Source organism: Hippopotamus amphibius, chromosome X (genome assembly GCF_030028045.1).
Source record: "Hippopotamus amphibius kiboko isolate mHipAmp2 chromosome X, mHipAmp2.hap2, whole genome shotgun sequence".
Taxonomy (NCBI): domain Eukaryota; kingdom Metazoa; phylum Chordata; class Mammalia; order Artiodactyla; family Hippopotamidae; genus Hippopotamus; species Hippopotamus amphibius.
In genome coordinates, this window is record NC_080203.1 from 34,146,754 (window position 1) to 34,172,267 (window position 25,514).

General features: G+C 38.6%; 1 pseudogene; it reads right to left on the reverse strand.

Annotated features, from left to right (window-relative positions):
• Window positions 1-10,127: 10,127 nt before the first annotated feature.
• On the reverse strand, window positions 10,128-10,960 carry LOC130842607 (ribose-5-phosphate isomerase-like; annotated as a pseudogene).
• Between the last annotated feature and the right edge of the window lie 14,554 nt (window positions 10,961-25,514).

The following is a 25,514-nucleotide window of genomic DNA, read 5'->3' on the forward strand; positions in this document are numbered from 1 at the left end:
AAACATTCACCTTATGTTCTTTTTTAGTGCTTTGTTCAGGCCAGATTCTGCCAGGACAATTGTGACTTGGAGAGAGAGCACTAGGCTTCAGTCACATACTCAAGATCAAGTTGTATATTTAACATGCTTTTCTGAATTAGATTTTGTAGCTCCTGTTGGCCTCATGCCACATGTGGCTACCATGTGTAGGAATAAATATAGAACTATAATTACCACAAATGAGAAGTTTTATGTATCTCAAAGTTTAGACTTAGAAATCTGCCAGTTACCTTTGGATGCAGCCCAGGTGAAGTTGCTGAGGCAGTGAAACCAAGATCACACAATATAGGGAAACCCTTCTACTATTAAAGCCATGCTTCTAAACCTCTTTTGATTCTCAACTATCTACTGGATAAAATCTAACTTCTTAGCTACACATCCAAGGCTCTTTATAATGTTTTCCCTACCAAACTCTTGTGGCTAACCTACTTGCACCCCCTCCCGTAGATTGTATGCTCCCACATATTGCATGTGAGCAAATGTCTCACCGTTCTCTGAAGACTTCATACCCTTTTGCAACCCCATGCCTTGGCCCATCCTATTCATTCTACTTATAATGCACTTCTGCCTCTTTCATGATTAGCAAACTTCTGTCCATAACCACAAAATACGGGTCGTGCATCACCACCTCTGTGAAACTTTCCCCACGTCTTCTTGGTATTTATAGTTCATGCCTATAGTACTTAACAAATTTGTTTCCCCTCCTCTTAAGTATAAGATTCTTAAAGGCAGAGGATTTGTAATAGTACAATCCTAATGTTTACTATAGTAGGTATTCCATAAATGTTTGTGGAATATAAAAAGAATTGAAATGTACAATACCAGGAATGAACCCTAACATAAACTATGGACTTTGGATAATTATGATGTGTCCACGTAGGTTCATCTATTGTAACAAACGTACCACTCTGGTGAGAGATGTTGATAATAGGGGAGGCTATGCATGTGTGGGAGAAGACATATGGGAAATATCTGTTCTTTCCCCTTAACTTTGCTGTGAACCTAAAATTGCTCTAAAAATAAAATCTTTAATAAAAAAGTGAATTGCAAGTGTGCATATTTTGTTTGCTTTCCATCACAGTGGAGAGAGTTTTATTTATTTAGCATGACTTGAGTGTGAGAATTTTGTGCATGAGTTTGCTTATATACACATACGTAGGCACTCTACCTACCAGGTAAGGCTACTAAGAGTCCACCTGATACTGATCAACTTAAAGCACACGGCTGATCTTCAAATGAAGACAGAGGGAAGCTACGCAATTTTAGGTCAGAACAGGAATAGACCTTCAGCAAGTTTTCTATGGAAAGCATCTGGTTAGAGGCATTTAATTATTTTGGGCATTCAGTTGTTTCCATGTACTCCTTCAAGCTGCTTGTGGATTGAGTTGATTTAGGGGAAATGTACTCCGAGGGGCTGAAGTGGTCACGGAATCCCAGATGGCTCTAAGATGCTGCATCTGGTTATCTTTCCTCTCTCCTCAGATAATCTGCTTTGTTTTAAGGCATGCCCATTTATGGCCCTAGAAGTGATATTTTCTAAGATCAAGGTTTTATTCTAAGAAAAATTAGCTCTTGGACCACCAGAATGCAATGCTGTGGCTGGGAAGTATGCAGGTCTTTTTTTTTTTTTTTTTTTTTAAGGAATCTCTAGGGTATCACTGGCTAAATCAGAAACAGGAAAGCAGGTGCTAGGACATCAGGAAGCCACTTTGCTTGTTATATCTCCGTCCTGAGTCTTTTGCAATGACTTTATACTTACCTCCTCTGAGGAGAGAAGCCAAATAGATGGCACGCAAATCCAGGACTTGGTTTAGAGCACTTTGTCTTCTCATTTTTAAAGGGAAGGGGAACAGGGAGGGAGCTCTCTGAATAATGCAGATTTATAAAAACTAAAGCCTTAATCATCTGTCTATGTCAGGCAAAATTTGGGATGAATTATCTGAATAATTTCCTTATTACTTCATGTCATTATGTACGTGAGACAATCAAATAAACCCATTTCCTTTCATTTAGCTTCCTTTCAGCTTGAGAAATGGTGTACTCAATTTAATGCACTGTTGGCAAGCCGAACAATCTCGTCTAATTTCCTGATTTCAACTCATTCAACAAACATTTATGGAGCACCTACTGTGTGCCAGGAACTGCATTTTAAAATTTAAATGAGTCAGATTTAACATTTCAGTAGTGTATTTCCATGACTTTATACCTTTGTCAAACAATTATGAATGCACATATTTAGTTGAAAGGCTAATGGCATCGTAACAAGCAAGCAATTCTAGCCCAGCTGCGTGACAATTAAAACAACTGAAGCTGATTTTTGTCAAACTTGGCCCTTAGATGAGGATTTATTTCACACTAGCTTGCGTGCCAGAACTGAAGCTACTGGCTCCAGCCTTCCCTTCCTCAGAAATCGCTAGATCCTGGGCCTTCTGTCTAAAGCTCTTGAGTCAACTTTACTACTGAATAAATAAAGCCAGATTTTTGTCTGTGTGTTCATGTGGGCATGTCGCAGCTAGCAAAGATAGATGCAGGAAGGCATATTGCTTGCCCGCCATCCCTTAGCTGCTTGTGATAGACTTCAAGCTTCTGAATAGTAAAAACCCTACACATTCCTAATATCTGCTGTTGCCATCATTTCCTAGGGTCCCCACCTGCTGCTTGTTTTCTGCAATTTGGGATTTATACCCTTCGGCAACCCTATGGTTTTTGCCCCCAACCTTGACCCCAACTCATTGGGCATTCTGCCTAACTGGTTTCCTTTAGACATTGATCCTGGAACATTTTCCCAGATTAGGCCAGTGCCTCACTGCTCTTGGTTGAACAGTGTATATACCACAGATGGCCCTTCTAAAACCTATTTCCTCCATTAAGACCTGAAGGCTAATAAATACCCCATTCAATGAATAAGCATTGATATATCCTTCCAATTCTTATTATACCACTCACTTACAGGCGAGATGGTAAAGTCCACAAAGTTTCTTGGTGAGATCCTCCCACTTCTCATTCTGGACCTCATTCCTTCTAGTCTTGGTTCATACTCAGACATATTTCTCCTGTCCCAAGTAGTCAAGTGATAGTTTCATTCATACTCAGGTAATGGAGCCTTATATAACATTTCTTTTAGGTCGATTTGCGTTTTGATAAAACTGTAGGGATAAGAAAATCCTCAAGAAACAGAACACAGATTTAGTAGGAGAATTTCATCCATCAGGAGATGAGGTAATTATGGATGGGGGTGCTGTCCAGATATTCACAATGGCACGGCAGCTTTCAGCCCTCTGACAAAACACTTAAGCAGGTGTTCAAAGACCCACAGGTAAAAGGAGATTGCCAGACATGATTTCAGCAAGGCCATGACTTGGCCCAGTGGATCTCCAGTCTCCAGACAAGAGATTTCCCTGGTGCGTTATTTCTGGAATTGTCTTTTAAATTAGATTTCTCTTGCTTTTATTATTAAATAGAACAATATACAAAAATATATATACAGATATATATATATATTTTTTGGCCATGCCATCCAGCTTGCGGGATCTTAGTTCCCCAACCAGGGATTGAACCTGGGCCCTGGCAGCGAAAGCACCTAGTCCTAACCACTGGACTGCCAGGGAATTCTCTGCATATATTTAAAATAATAAAAATAAAAGAAACATACATATAGCCACCACCAATCCTAAACAATGAAACATTGCCAATTTCTTTGATGTCCCTTGCCTAATAATTTGCCCTCCCTCTGAAGAAAGAAACCTAATATTCTGAGTTATATATTCATCATTCCAATGTTTCCATTATAGTTTTTCCACGTATGTATGTACCTCTTAAAGTGTAGTTTAATTTTTTCATGTCTTTGATTTTATATAAACAGAATCATCCCTGTGTGTCCATTCTTTCATGACCTGTTGTAGTTCTGTCTCATTCATTTTCTCTGCTTTATTTATTTATTCTCCAATGTTTGGATGTGACATTTCTGTCTGCTTGTTTGACTGACTGTTTTTTAGCTATTTCAACAACTTCTTTGGATGTGTTTCCTGGTGCACATTTCTAATAGTTTTTTTAGAGTCTAAAATAAAAGTGTAATTGGTAGGTCATATGCTAAGCTTAGGTACTACTCTATCGGGTAATGCTATATGGTTTTCCATGGTGCTTGTACCAACTTACACTCCATTACAATGTAACAAAGTTCAGAGGGGTGTTTATGGAAAACAAATACAACCAGTGGTAATTATACTACCCAACAGCGCCATTCATCAACAAAGTAGACCACAACCCTCACTCATTTAGATATTTAAGTCCACACCCTATCTAGCTTTATATCTCATGGCTACAGCTTCATAAACTACTCCGTCACTCAGAAGATCACATAGTATAAAAGCCCATGAAAAGGCATGATTTATGTTATGCACTATAACCCTGAAAAGGAAGAAGAAAAAAGGTAGATGAATGAGAGGAAAGTAGACACAACATCCCACCATCCTGTTCCATCCGCTCCATGACTTGAGGGTTTTTTTTAAATTTTTATTTATTTATTTATTTTATTGGCTGTGTTGGGTCTTCGTTGCTGCACACAGGCTTTCTCTAGTTGCGGTGAGTGGGGGCTACTCTTTGTTGTGGTGCACAGGCTTCTCATTGCGGTGGCTTCTCTTGTTGCAGAGCATGGGCTCTAGGTGCATGGGTTTCAGTAGTTGTGGCACATGGGCTCAATAGTTGTGGCTCACGGGCTCTAGAGCGCAGGCTCAATAGTTGTGGCATGTGGGCTTGGTTGCTCCGTGGCATGTGGTATCTTCCTGGGGCAGGGATTGAACCTGTGTCCCCTGCATTGGCAGGCAAATTCTTACCCACTGCGCCACCTAGGAAGTCCCCATGGCTTGAGTTTTTATTTGTGTGTTTCTAATTTATGACAAACAATTTGTATGTGTAAATAATGATTTTTTAATGAACAATTTCAAATAAACTACACAAAAACAATAGATCGAGCACCTGTGTATTCACCACCTAGCTTTAACAAATGTTAACATTTTGCATATTTTCTTAAGGATAGATAGATAGATAGGTAACAGTAAAATGATTCTATTACCAATTCTGACTTGAAGGGGAGTTTCCTACAATCCAACTCAATTATGAAGCTATCTACTGGGAGATAGGATTAGATCCCGCAGGTTAATGGCTCAGTCCTGTAAGACTGCCCCCTCACCCAACATCAGATGCCAATTTCAAGTCCAGATTGTCACGTGTGCTTCTGGCCTACTGGCTATAGATTGGCAGTTCCAACCACCCCTCCTTGGGTTTGATTAATTTGGTAAAGCAGCTCACAGATCTCAGAAAAACATTTTACTTACTAGTCTACTAGTTTAAAAACCAGGCAGAAGGGACGAATCAGGCAAGGTGTGAGGGCATGAGCTCCCATGCCCTCTCCTAAGGCACCACTCACCCCAAACTACCATGTGTTCACCAACCCAGAAGCTCTTTAAACCCTGTCCTTTTGAGTTTTTATGGAGACTTTGCTACATAAGCAGGCTTGATCAAATCATTGGTCATTGGTGACTAAACTCAATCTCCAGTCTTTCTCCCTACCCTAGAGGTCAGTAGGGTGGGACTGAAAATTTCAACCCTCTAATCACACAATTGGCTCCAGTGGGAACCAGCCCCCATCCTTAAGTGCTTTCCAAAAGTCACCTCATTAAAAAAACAAAGATAACTTTATTACTCTCATCACTTAGGAAATTCTGAGGGCTTTAGGACCTCTGTGACTGAAAAAAGACCAAATATATGTTTATTATTGTAAATCACAATATCACAGATAGATATGAAATAAAATATTTCAATTAAAAATGAAGCCCATTTGTAATCCTTTCCTGTCCATTCTCCCTCACCTGTCTCCCCAGAATCAACCTCTCTCTTGGAAGTTGTTGCATATCTCTTCTTTTTACTTACAGGCTTATATGTATGTGCCCATAAACTATGTATAATTTTTTATTCACTTAAAATTTTGCATAAGTTGCATCATGTTGTGTTTATCACTTTGGAATATATTTTTTAATTCAACATTAGGTTTTGGACATTTGTCCATGTAGTATATATACCACTACCTCTTTACTTGTTACTCCCTGTATAATTCCATTAGGGAAGGAGACCATAAGAATGAATGTATTTATTCATTCTCTTATTTATGTGGGTTTTTTTGTTCTTTCCATGTCACTTTTCACTGTTGTCAGAAACACTGCAATGAAGATACCAGTGCACTTCCTGAAGTTTTCAATGGCGTACCAAGAAGTGGAATAGCAAGACTACAGAGAGCAAACACTTTCCGCTTTATACATGTTGCCATATTGCTCTCGACCCTGACTGTGCCAACGTACCCTTTCTCCAGGAGAGTAAAACATTCCTACTGCCCTCTCCTCATAACACTTCCTTTCTCAGAGTGTAGATTATGAGGGGATGGGGGAATAGTGGCCTGAGAAGAAACTAGACAGTTGGCAAGGTCTAGATCATGAGGTGATGTACCAGCGCACACCCTAGGGAGCTGGATCCTATTCTGAGAACCCACTGAAGGGTTTTCATCAAGAGAATGTCATGATCAATTTTCCCTTTAGAAAGATCACAGGAGGCAGTATGGAGGATGGATTGGGATGGGAAGGCAGGCTTTAGGAAAGGCCTTTGGAGTAGGGAGGGGTTGAAGGCTACTCAAGTTTTTACTCAATTTGCTAGATCTCATTGTTTTGTTTTCCAACGAAAACAATAAATTCTCATTCCCACATTAATTGATTTTCTCTAGTGGCACTTCAAGGTCACGAAGCTCTAGCCTAAAGGAAAGGAGAACAGGTTTTGCCTCCATTGTCTGGCACTTTTATAAAGGACACATACTGTGCAGAAGAGACATACAGCCTCTGTCAATTGCACAAACCAATAAACACACCTTTATTGCTAATTACCATTTTCTTTTTGTGCTACTGTTTGCCAAATGGCAATGAAAGCTGAAGCACAGATGCTCATTAACATTCTTCTTCATTTACTGACAATTCAGCACTGACAGTTTAATAAGCTTAGGACTCAACCCAAAGATTTTTTGTCACCACATTTTTGGGGCAGTGTCCTTTCTACCTCTTTTTTTGTTTTTATTTTTTTATTTTTTTGGGGGTACACCAGGTTCAATCAACTGTTTTTATACACATATTCCCGTATTCCCTCCCTTCCTTGACGCCCTTCCTTTCTACCTCTTGAACTGAGTAGCCTGTCCACATTTGTAACAATTGCACCAAAAATATTAGGGTTTTAAATTTATGTTGCATATTTTTAATAAAAAGCTCAAAACATGTCTCTGCTGTAGGGGAGCAATATTTGCCACCCCAACATATGTCTCTTTGGCAAGAAGATTCATTTAGGCTGATTATTTTTATGGCCCAAAAGACTCATGAAGAACCTTTGACCTTCCCCTTAACTGCCTAAAAGAATGTGGATAGAGGACCTGTTCCAGGAAGCATTATCACCTTGATACCTATACTATGAACTAGCTGCGCTGACAGGGAGAAATCCAGCAAAGTCTGCTTATTAAAATTCCTCTCTGTGTCCCATGTCTCTGCATGGCCCAGCATACATTTGTTGACCAAACATTTGTTTTTCCATCTCCGTGTGAATTGCTTTCCTCCCCTTTGAACTCCTAAACCTCACCCCCAACATCCTCTTTTGTCCTTAGCTGAAGATGGTATTTAAGGTGAGGGTTTTGGCCATTTTGATGAATTACTCAGTTTTCCTGGGTCTCTCCCATGTATACATGTTATTAAACTTTTGTTTGATTTTCTCCTGTTAATCTTTCTCATGTCAATTTAATTCTGAGACCAGCCAGAAGGAGCTAGTAGGGTAAAGGAAAATTTCTTCCCCCCCCGACCGACACTCCCATTCTTTAATTTACCTTCACAATAAAATCTACAAACAAGAAAGAGGTTTTATGACCTCATTTTCCATAAGGAGAAACTGGCGGGGTATGCTCAAAAGACGTTTAAACTTATCTGACCTCTCTATAGCTGAGTATAGAGAGCAAAAAATGCTTACTTCTTTGTCTGAGAGACATGAGACTTCTTTTTTCTCCAGGTTTTTGTTTTGTTTTGTTTTGTTTTTTTGGCACCATACTGTTTTATTTCAACCTTCAAACAATATAAAGAGGTAATAACTTCTGATGCCAAACCATGCAAGTAACAATAAAGGAACGCCAAAAATATTAACAACGAAAAGACAATCATTTAAAGGCGTCTCACAGCAGCGCTTTGGCAGTACTGGCAAGTATTTCTGGCCAATGGCTTCCAACAAGAGGGGTCTGAATGAACCCCCTGTTGTCAGCAAAAGAACCCCCATGTTTTCTCCCTGGTAGTTTACACATTCTGAGTCACCACACACCACACCCCTATACTCACCAGACTTTCGTAATTCACATCTTAAAACACGTAACTACATATTGTGCATAGCCACAACAAAAACTAAAAACAAAACAGTGTGGTAGAAAAGTAAACAAACTCCAATACTTCCAGTAAGTCATCAGGGAATCACTGCTGACTGGGCCCTCTATTTCACTAGTTGAAGGAAAAGTTTTGATTTACATTTCTTAGCAAACCCAATATTCAGAAGCTTAACCAGCAGGCTCAAGTTAAAAGTTTAAAAGATAGTCCTCCGTTTTTGGTAAATGTTTCATATAAAACATGAATTCAAGTTCTACTTTATTAAAAAAGAAAAACTGGGTATTTTTAATAGTAAAAATATATGTTTATACTTCTCTCTTTTTTTTTTCATGTAAACACATTTAATGAACTCCCTATCACATACGTTACATAGAGTCAAAACTAAGATATCCCTAAGACTAATATATTACAAAGTGTGGCACAGACAATAAATTTGAGTGAATTGTTATGCATGAACTGTCAGTGCTATTGACATTTCAGACTGGATAATTCTTTGTTTGGGGTGGGGGTGGGGGCTGTTCCGTACGCTGTAGGATGTTTAGCAGCATTGCTGGTCCCTCTCGACTAGGTTCTAGTAGCATCCGTTCTCATGTGTGACAACTAGAAGTGTCTCCAGATATTACCAAATGTCCCCTGGTAGGGTGGGGGTGCAAAATCACTCCTAAACAAATATTAAATATTTCAGTAAGAACTAACGTGTGTGTGCATGTGTAGCCAGTACATAACAAATAACAGAAAAAGTTTAATTTGGATAGAAATGTAACAGGGCCTCCATTGCTTTTGACTCACAGATTATGGTAGCAACAGACTTAGATCTCATATGTTCCAGCTATAACCTAATCTCCATCTCAGGTCAGATGGTTGACTGTGTTTGTTGAGAAAATTACTGCTAAAATGAACTTCGCAATGGTGATGTTTGTGCTTTACTTTTACTTTATTCTAGTTCGTCTTCAGTGCTTACCCTCCATTCAAAATAGCAGCTCAGCTGATGCAAGGTAAATTGTGGATTTTCTCTCCTTCCCTTCCCCACCCTCTTTTTCTCTTTCTTTCGTGTGTATGTGTGGAAAAAGCATTTTGTATTCTGACAAATACTATAATTTTAAAAATGTGATTACAAATATGAAGCTACATGCTTTCTACCTCCAGATGGAGGTGCTCTTCTGCAGGTATACACAGGAATATCTTTCTTCCAGACCCTCAGCCTTCAGAGATCTTCTCGCTTGTAGGGTTCATAGCACGATGTGACCATTTTGCAATATATACAAGTATCAAATCACAATGTTGTACACCTTATAGGGTGGTTTGAAATGAGGGTCAACAAACTGCAGCCTGTGGTCCAAATCCAGTCCGCGACCTGCTGATGCTGGAGGGTTGCCGTCAGAGGTGGGGGGGGGCTATGGCTCACTGAGGCGACAGGGGCACTGGGGGCAGGGGTTCTGGAAAGTGCTCGTTGGTGTGAGCCCTCCCATACTTCTCTTTTTAAAAAGGCATTTCATAACAATACTCGGAAGACTGGATGTAACCCTCAACCCCCCACCCTGCCAAGCTGTCCACCTGGCAGATACATGTCCCTGGAGAGCCATGTCAGCCTTGGTGGTGGGCTGGGGACGTGAGGGGAACACACGCCGCTCCTGCAGGGCCAGTTTAGAAAAGCTTCTCCCTCATGTTCATCGAGCCGTCCTGCATCCAGAATTGGACTCTCTCTGCCACGTTGATGAACAGGCCCGTGTCCACCACGCCTGGAATCACTTTGATAGTTGTGTTCACTTCACTCCATTTGTGGACCCGGTCAAACTTCCTGTCCAGGATAAAATTCCCATTATCTGTCACCACGGCACCTGCCTTGTTGACGGCCATTTGAAGTTCAATCACGCCCCCAAACTTCTGGGTCACAGCTCGGCTCACTGGGACATAGGCCATCGGGATGACCTCGATGGGGATTCCCTGGTGCCACTGAATCCCAAGGTTCTTTGAATCTCTCCTGAAATCAGCAGTCACGATAAAGCGACCAGCATTGCCAGCCACAATTTTCTCCTGGGTCAGGCAGCCTCCACCGCCCTTGATGAGATTGACATCAGCATCTACTTCATCAGCACGATCGATGGCGAGGTCAGTCTCTGGGTGCGGGTCCAGGTCACTGAGAGTTAAGCCATACTGCAGGATGAGCTGACCGGCCTGGAAAGAAGTAGGAATACAGATGAGGTTCAGACACTCTTGTTTCACTCTTTCAGCTATTCGCTGCACAGCGTGGACAATTGTAGAACCACTCCCAATCCCCAGAACTTGGTTATTCCTCATGTGGTTCTCCACGGCCGCGGGGCCCGCCAGCTTCTTGGCCTCCTCGGCCTTGGACATCGTGGAGGGGGCCGGGCAGCCGCTATTAGTGTCCCTGCCACAGCTGGACTTGTGCTCCCAGCGCTGAACTGCATGGGCCAAGCAACTGCAGAACCTGGAATGCCCCAGCTGTTCCCATCTCCGCCAGTTTTATTGAGATATGATTGACATATAACATTGTATTAGTTTCAGGTGTACAACATGATGATTAGATCTATGTATGTATTGAGAAATGATTAGCACAAGTTTAATTAACATCCATCACATCACAGAGTTACAATAATTTTTCTTGTAATAAGAACTTTCAAGATCTACTGTCAGCAAATTTCAAACAAACATTGCAGTATGGTTAGCTATAGTCACCATCCTCAGAACTTATCCATCTTATAACTGGAAGTTGGTACATTTTGACCGGGTTCACCAATTTCCCTCACCCTCCGCCCTCTACCTTTGGCAGCCAGTAAGAGACTTCTGGAAAGTGGAGTTTTAATCTACTTATGGATACCTGGGTGGAGAAATATTGAATGTGATAGAATAAACTGTTTTTGAACCCATCTTAAGTGACTGGTCTCTTGTAAGACCTTCACATATATTCATCTGGAAGGAGGGATCCCGGAGCAAAATCAGGCCTCAGCAGATGTTGCTGAGATAATGTGAAGCTCCAGCCAAAAACGTTGCTCCCTTTACTCTGCATTTTTCTTGATAGTTCATTCTTTATGTTGGAGACAGGAGATAGTTTCATATTGGCCAATTTATAAATCCTCTGACATTCAATAACCCATACAAGGGAATATTTTAAAATATGTTTATGTTTATATTTTTCTTTTTGTCCACTGAATTCCCCTTTCACACGTATTTACTCAACACATGATCTTTAATCTCTCTTGGATTTGGTCAACATAGGATCACTGGACACATTTCTCTGGTGTAGGATATACAAAGGCATATACAGTGGTTGTTTAATAGTTGCTAACATTTCCTAGTTGATGTTTTCATCTAAGATATTAAAAACAAAAACACTAAATATGAGGCCCAAACGATATAAGCACTTATACATATCAGGGTAGGATTGTGGTGATAGTAGCGTGGCCCATTTTTTACAGATTAATTTATACAACTCATTGGGACTTTGATTTAGGACTTTCCTTTTAACAAAGTTACTAGTAGATGCTAAGCCTTTTATAGTCTTTTCTTTGTATAAAACCATCATGGAATGGCAAAGGAGAGACAGAAGCATCCTGTCTTTGAGAACTCTCAGACACACAAAAACTTATATGCAAATGTTCATAGAAGCTTTATTGGTAATAGCCCCAAACTGGAAACAGACAAAATATCTTATAATGGATGTGTGGTTAAACAAACTGTGGTATACCCATACCATGAAATTCCACTGAGCAATAAAAAGAAAAAGCTACTTGTAGTATAAAGTAACTTGGGTGGATTTCAAATACATTATGCCAAGTGTAAAAAAGTCAGTCTCAAAATGTTATATTCTGTATGACTTCATTTATATAATATTCTTGAAATGACAAAATTATAGAGGTGGAGAACACATGAGTAGTTGCTAGGGGTTAGCTATGGTAGTGGGTGGTGTGCGGGAAGTGTGTAACTATAAAGGAGTAGCATGAAAGATCTTTGTGGAGATGGGATAGTTAGTTCTGTGTCATGGTTCTGGTGGTGATTATATGTAATAAAATTGCCAATGTCATTTCTGGTTTTGATACTATAATATGATTACCTAAGATTTAAACCATCTTAGGGAACTGGGCGAAGGGTACCCTGGACCTATCTTTACTATCTTTGTAACTTCCTGTGAGTACATAATTATTTCAAAATAAAAAGTTAAGAAAATAAAACAAATTTTTAAAAAAATGGATTCTAAAAAAATGTAGAACAGTTTCTCTAAAGCATTATGTTCAATCAAACTTTAGTTTTAACCAGATACAATAGAGTATTTAAATGTCATAATAATTTCAAATGGAAAAATATTTTGTTCCAAAAATAATTATTCAATCATGGCTTAATCAATTGAATTTGCTTAAAGAATATTTTGGGGTTTTGTTTTTATTATTTATTTGTTTGTTTGCTCTGCTTCAGCAGTTTGAGTATTCTCTGATTCTTTTCACTCAAAACCATTCACATAAAACCTAGTCACCTTACTCTAATTTGAACAGAGCATGGATATTGATCAAGAGCTCTTCCAAACTGGCAAAGGAATCCTACATATAGTATGATGGAGGGGATTGGATCATAAATTTATGCTGAGTGGACAACATGATGTCACCAGGTGGCAGTAGAGTATTATGACCACTCATGTAAGAACTGGATATTAGACTTAAAATAGTTGCTACAAAAAACTACTAAAACTCTGGACATTCCCCATATTCTCTAACAATACTGCAACATATGTTTCAATCTCATAAAACATATATACAAGCTTTGAGCAGAGAATAACAGAGCCATGTTAAGATACATAAGCTTGGGAGATAGCTTGGCTCACTCATGAGCTAAGAGACCCACTGCTACATACTAACCTTGCGGGGTGTGCAGTTCGTGCCTCAGGAAAACCCATGCCTCAGTAAAATTACAGACTGTTGCATGCCGTTAATATTTAGGTCTTCTGTGGATATTTGAAATTTTGAATTTTAAGTTTGTAACAGGAAAGAGCTAAATCAGTCTCCACGTTGGATCTGTTTCTTTGACTTTAACCTTGGTTTTTTGTTGCTTTTGTCATTATAATCATACATAATGTCCTGCCTCAGGGAACCCTGCCCCTCTGCTGTTCAGCTCACAGGGAGACAATCTGACCCTGCCCACCTGTGAGTGGCTGCGAGAAAGAAGAAATTAATACATCCTCAACGAGGCTAGTCATTCCAGGAGATGTTTTGCAAGACTGATGGCCCCTTTACTATACTTCCTCACTGCCTCTCCTTCTCTGAGTCTGTAAAAGAAACTGACATCCAGACCCTGATAAGATGGTTTTTCGGAGACACTAGTATGCCATCTTCTCTGTCTGCCGGGTTTCTGAATAAAGTCGAATTCCTTGCCTCAACACCTTGTCTCCCAATTCATTGGCCAGCAAGCAGAGCAAGCTTGGATTTGGTAACAAATCCTCAAACCCCAAAGATTTGCTCTGCTTAGCTTAGGGGAAAGCATTGGATTGAGAGATTAGTTTTTCTCTTGTTTCAAGTATTAAAAATAGAATTCTGTATTAACCAGTTAAACTAACAACTTTAATCAGTAAATTATAGGTCTTTTAGAGAAAACACTTTAAAACAAATCAATGCTCATATACAATTATACAACTACTTAAGTAAACAGTTATTAAAATGCTTATAGAATCATAAATTGCATTAATAATGATAACCCAGGGACCAATGAAGCCTATTGGTCAGATCATATGTCTGAATATTTTAAAAGGCTAATAGAAATTCATGTAGTTCAAGGCACTGAATTTTTTTGTTCTGATTAAAAGTAAAGAAACATGTAATAGCAGACTTTAATTCTCCAGAAGGGATTTGCTTTGTGGTTTTCAAGAAGTTTGGAAGAGATAGAAGATACAAATGCAGATTTCAGGTCAACCTAAGAGAAAACCTTTGAATGAGTAAACCTTTGGTCTAATTAGTGGGATAGTCTACAGCAGGAAATAGTAAAGTCCCTCCTTTTATGGGAGCTTTCAAGCAGAGACTCAAACCCAGGTTTTCAGTCAGAGATACTGTGATATTCAAGTTTTTATTTTATCAGTTTATGATCTCCTCTACCTTATCCATACTTCATAATAAAAATAGCTAACACTTTTGAACACTTATTATCTGTCAGGCATTTTTCTACTTGCTTTTCATGTCATCACTTATCAGATATTTACTGAACAACTACAACGTGCCAGGACTAATTTTAGGTACTGGGGATTCAGCAATGAAAAGAACAAATAAAAGGTCTCTCAAGTCACTTACATTCTACTGAAGGAAGAAAGATGATAAATAATATATCAGATACTGGTAAGTGCATTGAAGAAAAATGAAGCAAATCAAGGGACAGAGAGTGACGTGGAAGGAAATTATCTTAGAGTGGGAGGTTAAGGAGGTCCTCTCTGATTAGGGGACATTTGAGCATAGGCTACAGTGAGGTGAGAGAGAGACCCATGTGGAATTTTAGAGGAGGCTGGAGCTCGCTTGGTGTGTTCAAGGCACAGAAGGTTGGCTTTGATTTCTGCTTAATCTACTGCCTCATCTTGCAGACTCCCATTCTTGAAATACTTTAGCCATACTTGCTTTTGTTCAGTGTGTCAGTAAAATGTCTTTCTGGGCTTTTTCATGTGTGTATTCTTTGCCACAGGCACCATACTTGATACAATGTAAATGCTATGTAAATAGTTGTAAATGCAGTGTAAACGCGATGTAAATAGTTGCCAGATAGGCAAATTCAAATTTTGATTTTGGAACTTTCTAGAACTTTTCCCCCAAATTTTTTCAATCCACAGTTGGTTGAATCAGTGGATGTGGCATCTATGGATATGGAGGGCCAACTGAATACATTACTTATATTTTTATACTGAAGGGCCTTCTAAGTGTCTGGAGAAACATGGCTGCTCAATGTATTTATTACTCAGTAAATGAATGGATATAGTGGAATCTCTGACAACAGAGTTGATTCTGGGAACAATTTGTTCGTGTACTCCAGAAGCATTGCTCATATGCATAGTAGAATATATCAATATCTTGTGTTTCTCTTTGGGTATATGGAGGTTGAGCTTGGGGGATGGGTTGTGAAGATTGTGACGTGGAGCCAGAAGAAAGAAGAAAGAGGACAATGTGGTTTGGGACATTTTTTTCTTTGCAAGTTTCTGCTGACAACTAACTCTATGTACTTGCAAGCCTCAGTCTGAGAAACTTTCTTTGAAAAGAAAGACACCATGGAAATTTAAGGTATCAAAATTACTTTCACATAAAGGAGCAATTTCACATCTGATGCTAGAAATTACAGTCTATGATTTCCAGCCATTCCCTGAAATAAGACTTGGATTTGGCCATTATTGACTTGATATGATTTTCTCAAATATGTCTGACATTTTCAGAGGCTTTAGTAGTTGATCTGCCTTCCCTTCCTTTCTCTCAGAGTCTTTATATGCCCCCTTCCCATGTATCAGATGTCTCCAAATCACTTTACTCAGATTGTTCTCCCCTCGACTTCGATTCAGTTGTATATTTTCTACCATCTGGTTTCAAGCTTTTAAATGGGTATCTGGAGGCTAATATTTCCACATTCTAGTAGGAAATGGTAATTAAAAAATATGTTGCTTTTATTACCCTGTGGTGACTGAAGGAAACCATAGGCAAACAGCACTACATTTTCTCTTCTTTTAATGCAGCTGCATATCAATCAGATTCTCAGCTACTTGTGGATTTCTTTTTTCTCCTAGGTTAATGCAAAATTAGATTTCCCAACAAACAGAATGTACAGCTTCCTACAAGTCACCAGGACAAATTTGTCAGCTCCAGTGCTAAATACTTCATTGTGTCTACGGCTCTCAAGGGAAGTTATTCTTCCTTGGGATAGCAGGGAGAATGGCATGTGGTGATCATTTGTCCTAACCAATAACATAGGTAGGATAAAAGCAATTATGTATATCTCTATTTATCTGAATATCTATACAGCAACTGACATAATTTATGTATTGTTTTGACAATAACCACTTCAACAATAATTACTACTCAAGGCAGTTAGGAAATGGAAATAAATGATTACATTATGTGGAAATGATGCTTAAGTCATCCTTAGCTCTGAGATATTATGAACAGAATTAGGTATTTGGCTAAACATCAGCAACATTGGTATCAACGATTTTCTCGAAGAATCCAAAATAAACTTAAATTACATCATAAACAAGAAATGGATTTCACAATAATTAAGGAAGGGACCATCTCTTCAGTAGAACTTCTGGTATCTGTTCAGAGCCTTCTTGTGAGAAGACATCTCACAATAGAACTTATTTGTTTTAATTTTAAGGTTTAATCCATTTTCAAAAGGTAAATTCAGTTGGGAGGAGAAAACTATTGAGCCTTACCAGCCTGTCACTCCTAAGTCTCGATGGGCTTATCCCCTCACTTCTCAAAAACAAATATTTCAGAACTAGGAAAGAATGTAAGAGAATGGTTTTGAGAATACTTATTGTACCACTATGAAGAAAAGAAGACGTGGAAAGGAGTGGCCAAAAGAACTAAACTCTTGGTAAATTTCCGTATTGTGCTGGTAAAGAGTCCACTCATTCATTCAACAATTATTCACTAGGCCCTGGGATATAAGATGGGCAAACACAGACATGCTCTCATAGAGTTTAGAGTCTGGACTCTGGAAGGAAAATGCAGGCAATAATAACCATATAAATAAACAACTACAAACTAAGAGTGATGCTAGAAAAAAGAAAGAGTATCACAGAGGGATTTGACTTCAATTCTTCTGGATGACTTGGAGGGACATGGGATAAAGTGTTCCAGGAAACAAGAGGTAGCATATGTAAAGGACTTGTGCTGTGAGGAAACATAGCAAGAGAGCCTTGAAAGGTAGGCAAAGGCCAGACTACACAGAGGGTTGTTGAGAATGTTGAGTGTTAACCACATCCTAAGAGCAATGGTAAAACATTGAAAGATTTTAAATTGAGAGAGGGACCACTGATAAGATTTGCATTACATATTTTGGCAGCAGTTTGAAGCAGATAGGAAAGGGGTGATAATGGATTTGATAAGACAAAATTGGGAAGCTGTCATAGTTCATTCAGGAGATATTGCCTTCCATTAGGGTGTTGACAATGGAGATGGAAAAAAACTGGATAAATGAAGCAGATTTGGAAGGTAAAATCTATGAGCCAGTGCTGGATTAGCAATGGGGTAGGCATGAGGTGCTGTCAAGGATCCCTTTTGATAAAGGGATCCTGGAATAGGACTGTATTTGGTGGGGTAGATGTGTGTGAATGCGTGTGTGTGTGTGTGTGTGTGTGTGTGTGTGTGTGTGTGTGAAAGAGAGACAGAGAGAGAGAGAGATGTGTTCATTTTTGGTCTGAGGCAACTTTAAAACAACTAAGAAAAACTGTAGAACAAGTACACTGAGTTGAATAGTTGAATATACTGTTAGCCATCGAATATACTGCTTTGGATGACAGACGTCAGGTGTCTGATGGATATACACCCACACAATACTTAACACAATGTATACACAATACTTAACGGTTACTACTTCTCTGTCTCTCTGCCATTACATGTTACATTTTTTTTTTTTTTTTTTACTCACTTGGGTATATGTGCTAGTTGAAACCAGGGGAAAGATTATAGAATGAGAAGCCAGTGGGTTTATGAACAAACTTTGATGAATTCTAACATGTAACATAGATTGGCTGGTAGATCAGGATGAGCCTGCAAAGGAGCAGACAGGGAATAGGCAGAGAGGCAGTTAAGTATTGTGTTGTTTCAAGAAGTTTTGGGTAGCTTAACAGTGAATATTGCAGATGAGAGATCAAATAAAATGTGAACTGTAAAGTCTATTTTATTTAGTGACACCGATGTCATCAAGCAGATCTGTTTCTTATGCAGGGAGGGGGCAAATAGTTAGATTGAACAGAGTGAGTGGAAGATAAAGAAATGGAGACAGTGGGTATAAATAATGTGAAGAAATTAGTGTTAGATAGAATAAAGGGCAGCCCCTTTATCTTAATGATAAGCTGTTTGAAATTTTTAAGTAAATGTGTAGATTTTGTATCAAGAAAATGAGAACACTTCCTTCTGGAAGTTTCTTTGTATCTTCTATTCTCAAACTTCAGACCCCTTCTCCCTCTTTCTGCACTTGCACAGAAAAGGAGAGGGAGTTAGAGACTCAGGGACGTTAGAGAATTTTTGAAACAGTGACCTAGAGAACACACAGTGAGGCTACTGAGTAGCGTTGAAGTCATACATAAAGTTAATGAGTGTAATCTTACACTGGGGATATTGGCTGAAATGATGGGCCATGAAATCTACATTGGGTAAGGAGGCAAGTGATGAAAGGAAGGATCTGAGTGAATGGGAAAAAGCAGACGGATCAATAGACTGGAAGTCTCCATGACACAAGAGAGGCAGTTGAACAAGCAAAGTAGAAGGATAGGAGGTTGAAGTTGGAGAAGGAAAGACTTTAATGATTTCTTTCTGTTATAACAGTTGTGGATGATGGTGAGGTCCAAGTCAGAATCGTGGAAGTGACTGAGTCACATGGAGTGGTATGAGAGTCACCTGGATGAAGGCAGAGACCCTAAAAGAAAGAAATTTTTAAAAACTGTGAGCCTGATGGCAAAGTATTTAATAAAGGGAGGGAGGGGAATGGCAGGGAGGTTGTAGATGACAGTGACTGAGAAGGGAGAGGATGCTGTAATGGAATGGCATAATTAGCAACAAAACAGGAATCTGTTGTTGCTGTGTGTGCTGGTTTTGTTTAAAAGAAGAAGATGCAAGAGCAATGAATGAAAGTAGCAATGAAGATCAAAGAGGACACAACCCTGTCAATTCAGTTGCATGTTGTGTGAGAAAGTAAACCCCACTTTAGAGTACTGTAGGAGAAGTGGCCTCAGGGAAGAGCTAGGATTCAGTTAAGATAAGAAAATGAATGTGATGCTCACATGTCTTCTGAGTATAGGATTGTTTGCTAAATAAGAAGCGAGGGCCATTTGCAGAGGGCCTAGTAAAGGGATTTGGGAAAAGGAGGGGGGTGGCAGTTGCTTTAGTCACGGGCAAGGAAATACAGAGCATCACAGAGGAGAGAGAACTCAGGAGCCTTGGCATTATGGGTGATTACTTATGAAGATGGGGATGAGAGCATCTGCCTAGTCTGGTTAATTGGGGTACCAGAAGCTTTTCTCATGTGATGGCCATGTGAGAAAAATATTGCATGTTTTAGTCCCAATATTTTTTCTTTATTGCTGATCTATAAGGAAACAAAGAAGTTTAAAAATACATTAGTAGAGATCTCATCAGTAAGGGGTAGACAGTGTGTGTTCTGGGCTCTTCCCAGATTCAATTTCTGTTCTGGAAATCATGCACAATCATGGGTTGTTAGCATAAGAAAAGCCACTATTTTTTTGGTATCTATACATTTCTTTTCAGATTTGTTCTCTGATTTGTCTTGCCCCCTAATGCTGAAGCTTGCTGAGGTTCATCCCTGCCCTGGTATCTAGGTCCATTTCTTTCCCAAGGCAGGAGAATCTAAAGAGTCTTAGGTCAGTAATTCACTTTCTTATAAATGTTAGCCTTACTGCTAGTCCTGCTCTCCAAGCAGACCCACATTCTAATAACTGGGTCTATTGAATTAGTCCCTTGACTTACTTCTTGGTACCCTAATTCTTCTTGCTTTTTTCCCCTTCTAAGAATTTTAGAAATTGGTGGCCTGTCTCTAAAACAGAGATGCTGTGGCTGATTTCCACTCCTACCCCTACCACCTTCCTCTTGCTTGAATCCTTGGTTTATCTGCCCTATTGATTGGTTTATTCTGCTTTTCCTCTCCCATCCACCTCTGGTCTGACTAGGTTTGCTGCTATATAAATGCAATTGTTTAAAAGGCTTAAATAAAGGAGTAGGAAATGAGATAGGCTGGGATGATGTTTTCTAACTTCATTTTTTTTTTTTAATGATAAGATTTATATGAAGCTGCTAATAGCCAGAGCCCACCCCAGGCTGAAGACTGCATGTCTGTAATGTGTTTGGAGCACTTCGATGTGCTATACTAGCTGGGAAGATCTGGATAGGGGAAGTATTTGATCGTCTAATTCAGCTTTATATCTAGAGCACCTTATTGGTTGGAAGGACTTGAGACAAATATTTTAATTTTATTTGGCAAATTTGTAAAATATGACATAATATGCATTTTGCTATGACATAGTATTCTTTTTGCTCTCCCTAGTCTATCCCATCAATGCAAAGGCAAGGGTATCATACTGCATGCGCCACCTTCAAGATACAGTTATGATAGATATTCAAACAGAGAAGAATCAATTCTCAGCTTTTGAGTTTCAAAACAGATTTCAAAATAAGCTTTGAAGTTCATCACAGAGGTAGCAACTTACAAGAACAGGTTTGTGAATCTCAAAATTTCTGGCTTTTGATTTTTAAAAGACAAAAGTCCAAAGAAATCAGGCTAAGAGAATGCATCTTTAGACAAAAAGGGAGACAAATCATTAATATAATGAATTTACCCTGAAATAGATGAGAAAATCCTGAATTATCTGAGTTTACCCTAAATTTACTAGATTAAGTCTACCCACATGAGGCAAAACAAAGTTTCAAGTTGAAAATGAATAACGATTATGGACACATAAAGGTCCTTTTGCACATCTAAGCTGCATTTTGAAAGATACTTTAAACTGCTGCATATCCAAATACTTTGATATGTATAATTTGAAGAAAAATAACTCCTTAGTTAATACTGATAAGCCCACTCATAGTATCCCATCCTCTAAGGGAACAATTCATTGTACTAATACCATCCTAGGTCAACTAATTCAACCAGCCAATATTTTTTTCTGAGTCAAGTTTGACATTTACCTCCTTATGCATGTGCTGTTTTTCCCATTTGTTTTATCATAGTTAAACTTTTAAATCTGTGACGGATTCTAATTCTTTACTTTCCTCCATGTATTTTCTCATCAAGTAATAATTAACTACGAAATTTCACCTGGTGAAACACTGATTTCCCTAGGCCTCGGTTTCTTTGCCTATAAAATGTCCATAGTAGAAACAGCTGAACAAACAAACTAGGCGATATAAGGTTATAGTCAGGAAAAGAGATTGTGGTGGAGAAGTATTGGACGATGACCCCCAAAACAATAGAAACATTGGGAAAATTGTAAAGATAAGTTAGTAGCTACTCAATATACGTAACAAGGACATATAAAGACATGACCAGAGTTATAATAATAGCTAATATTTCTTGTTTACTATGTGTAAGCATCGTGTTAAATGACTACACATTATCTCATTTAATCCTCACAACAACTCTGTTAAGTTTTAACTTCTATCATTCCCCACTTTAGAGATGAGGAGACAAAGGCTCAGAGAAGATAAATAACCTGTCCCAGTTTTCACATCTAGTAAATGGCATATCATGAGTCTAGCCCTGTCCACCATTATCAACTACTAGACTGTGCTGCTTCACCATCTTTCTTAAATAAGGCTCGTCATCCTTATAATTCCTCTTTAATTCCTCTTTCTTATTTATGTTTTCTTATTACCTTCTCTTATGTAAACTGAATCTCACTTCTTATCTTACCTTTGGTGCTCCTAGTTTTCCTTATCAATCTTATTCCTGCTTAGGCTTGGTGATTTGTGCATTTCTGATGATTCTTTTTGCCCTAAAATCCTCTCTGCTGCTCGGCAAACAAACACCACAAGATATTCTTTTGTGTCCTCTATTCGCTTGTCTCCATTTGTCCCCTTTCTCAACATACAGTGTGTTTAAAGAGTATCTGCCTTTAGGTTATTTTAAGTTCTTTGTTGTCGATATAAATTGGACAATTGAGAAAATCATAAGATAATTCAAAGGAATATTTATTTTTGCAATAAATTCTTCTGAAAGGAGATTTTATTGGTCTGAGTTATCTGTACAAAGAATCTGCTACCCACTTCATATGGACTGGTTCATTTACCTCCCATTGCAGATATTATCCCCTAATATTTTAATTTTTGCTGATTTGTGAATTAAAAAATAATGTTATAAAATGGGACATAAGGCCTCAAGTCAGTAATGAGTTCTTACTCAAGAAACTAGAGGGACTTCCCTGGTGGTGCAGTAGTTGTGAATCTGCCTGCCAATGCAGGGGACATGGGTTCGAGCCCTCGTCCGGGAAGATTCCCCCATGCCATTGAGCAACTAAGCCAGTGCGCCACAACTACTGAGCCCAAGAGCCACAACTGAAGAACCCCACAGGCCTAGAGCCTGTGCTCCGCAACAAAAGAACCCACTGCAATGAGAAGCCCGTGCACCACAACAAAGAGTAGCCCCCACTCACAGCAACTAGAGAAAGCCCATGTGCAGCAACAAAGACTCAATGCAGCCAATAATAAATAAATTAATTAATTAAGTAATTAAGTGATTTTAAAAAAAGAAACTAGAAAGAGTAAAGTAAAACCAAAGCAAAGAGGAGGAAGGAAACAAACATAAGAACAGAAATCAATGAAATAAAAACAGGAAAACAGTAGAGGAAATCCGAGAAAGCTGGTTTTATGAAAAAAAATTAATAATATTGGTAAACTTTAGTAAGATTTGAAAAAAAAGAAGATACAAATTTCCAACATCAGAAATAAAATAGGAGATATCACTGCAGATCTTGCACCCATTAAAAAGATAATAAGACAATTCTGCAAACAACTTTCCGATCATAATTTCAACAACTTAGAAGAAATGAACCAATTTCTTAAAAATCACAAACTACCAAACTCAACAAGATAAACAGACAATCTGAATAGCCCTCTAAGCATTCAAGAAATTGAATGTGCAATTAAAAAATTCTTGAAAAAGAAATCTCCAGGTCCAGATGGTTTCCCTGGAGAATTCTAACAAACAGTTCAAGAAGAATGAATAGCACTTTTACACAATGTCTTGCTAATATTTTGTTGAAGTATTTTGAGTCTAAGTTTATGACAGCTGTTGGTCTGAAGTTTTCATTGTTTGTACTGCCATTGTCTGGTTTTGGCATCAGGGTAATACTGATCTTATAAAATAAGTTGGAAAGTGTTCTATCCACTTCTGTTTGCTTTCTGAAAGAGAATGTGTAAAATGTGGTGCTAATTCTTCTTTAAATGTGCTTCCCCAGGCATGATGCCCCTAAGTGGAGACAGGAGACACTGGGCCTGATGGGACACGAGGACCACTCTTTGCCAGGTCACCTGGTACTGGTGGAGCTCCCTCTTGTTTCTTCCTGGTGCTGCCTGAAGGGGTTGGATGTACTTTACTGGCCCACTGGGTACCACTAGGTCCTGTCGGGAGTAGCTGGGCCTGTGGAACAGTGAGTGCTTCCCAGGCCCTGTTCTTTTGGCTGTATGGTGCCAGCAGGGCTACCACTCTATCAAGACACTGAGCCTGGCATGTTTTCTGTCTCTTGGAGAATCAAGAGATTTGGGGCCTAGTTTTGCTTCTTCCCCTGGGTGGGTGGTCAGACACTGGGTTGCTGTGTTTTCCCTCAAGTTCTGGGATCCCCTAGGCTGTCTCTTTTCTCTTTTTAACTCTTTAGGGTTCTCCATAACTACCTATTTTATTATTTACAGAATTTTTACTTGTAGTTAGTAGAAAGGATCTGGGAGAGATGTGTCTATGCCATCTTGGCCCAAGCCAGAAGGCTGTTTTCTTTTAAAACCATATTTCTGGGTTGATTGTTTTCACAGAGGGAGGGTTGGCAAAACTTCCTACTTGACTTTACATCTGGAAATGGAAGTTATACGTCCTTAAATCTTTAGCCTAACATGCAAAGTTCTCCATAAATTTATTCTATTATTCATGTTATCTCCGTAAATGTATTTTTCATTTCTTATAATATTGCCCATCTCTTCAGTCAAATCACTGTCATTAATACATCTTGCAACCTCCTCCCACCGTGACTTCATTAATGCCACTGCCACTGTTTGGAATGTTCTCTATTTTTCTCAATCAGTTTACATCAATTTGGTTAAGAACAAAACTATAATCATCAGCCATTATGAAATTCTACTTCACTGACTTTATTCTGTGCCCAATTTTTGGCATCCCCAGGAGATCTTTTAATCAACATTCCTTCAGCACTAAACTTGTAGTATTTCTCCTGATATATTTTGCCCTTCTTCATGAGCTATTTTTTTATATATTCAAACCACCTGGAACAGTACTACACATTGAGGTAAAAAGCTTTTAGTAGGAATCGAAGGACAATTATTTTAACTATTTTGATGAAAACTTATCAAATACTTTAGCTTTGTATTTATGAATATTTCACACATCTTTTTCTGGATTTTACTTAGGTCTGGGGGTGCAGAGAGACTGAAGGCAGAATAATTTAGATAATAGGCTCAATTCTGCATTTTGATTTCCATTTGTAGACCTAAATTATGTGACCAGATGTCAAGAGAAAAACTGGAAACTCTCCCACCCTGTGAATGGATGATATTGTATGAAAAGACAGACGGTAAAGAGCAGCAAACATTTTCTGGAATGTTTCTTTCTTTGAAAACCCCTGAAGTTTAAAACCTGGCCTTTATTGAGTTGCATAAAGGCATGTCTGTAAATTTCATATATATGGTAGATTAGCTATAACAACTCATAGAAACAGAGGGTAGACTAGTGGTAGTGAGGGTTGGGGGTAAATAGAGATATTGGTCAAAGGGTAGAAAGTCTCAGTTATGCAGGATACATAAGTTTCGGAGAGCTAATATACAACATGGTGACTATATTTAATAATACTGTTTTGTATAATTGAAATTTTCTAAGAAAGTAGACCTTAAACGTTCTCATCACACACACACAAAAATGGTTAGTATGTGAAATGATAGAAATGTTAAATAGCCTGATTGTGGTAACCATTTCACAGTGTATACATATATCAAAATGTTGCACACCTTAAATATATAAAACTGTCAATTACACATTAATGAAGCTGGAAAAAAATATGGAGAAAAAATATCACGTTATACACTTTAAATATATGCAGTTTATTGTAAG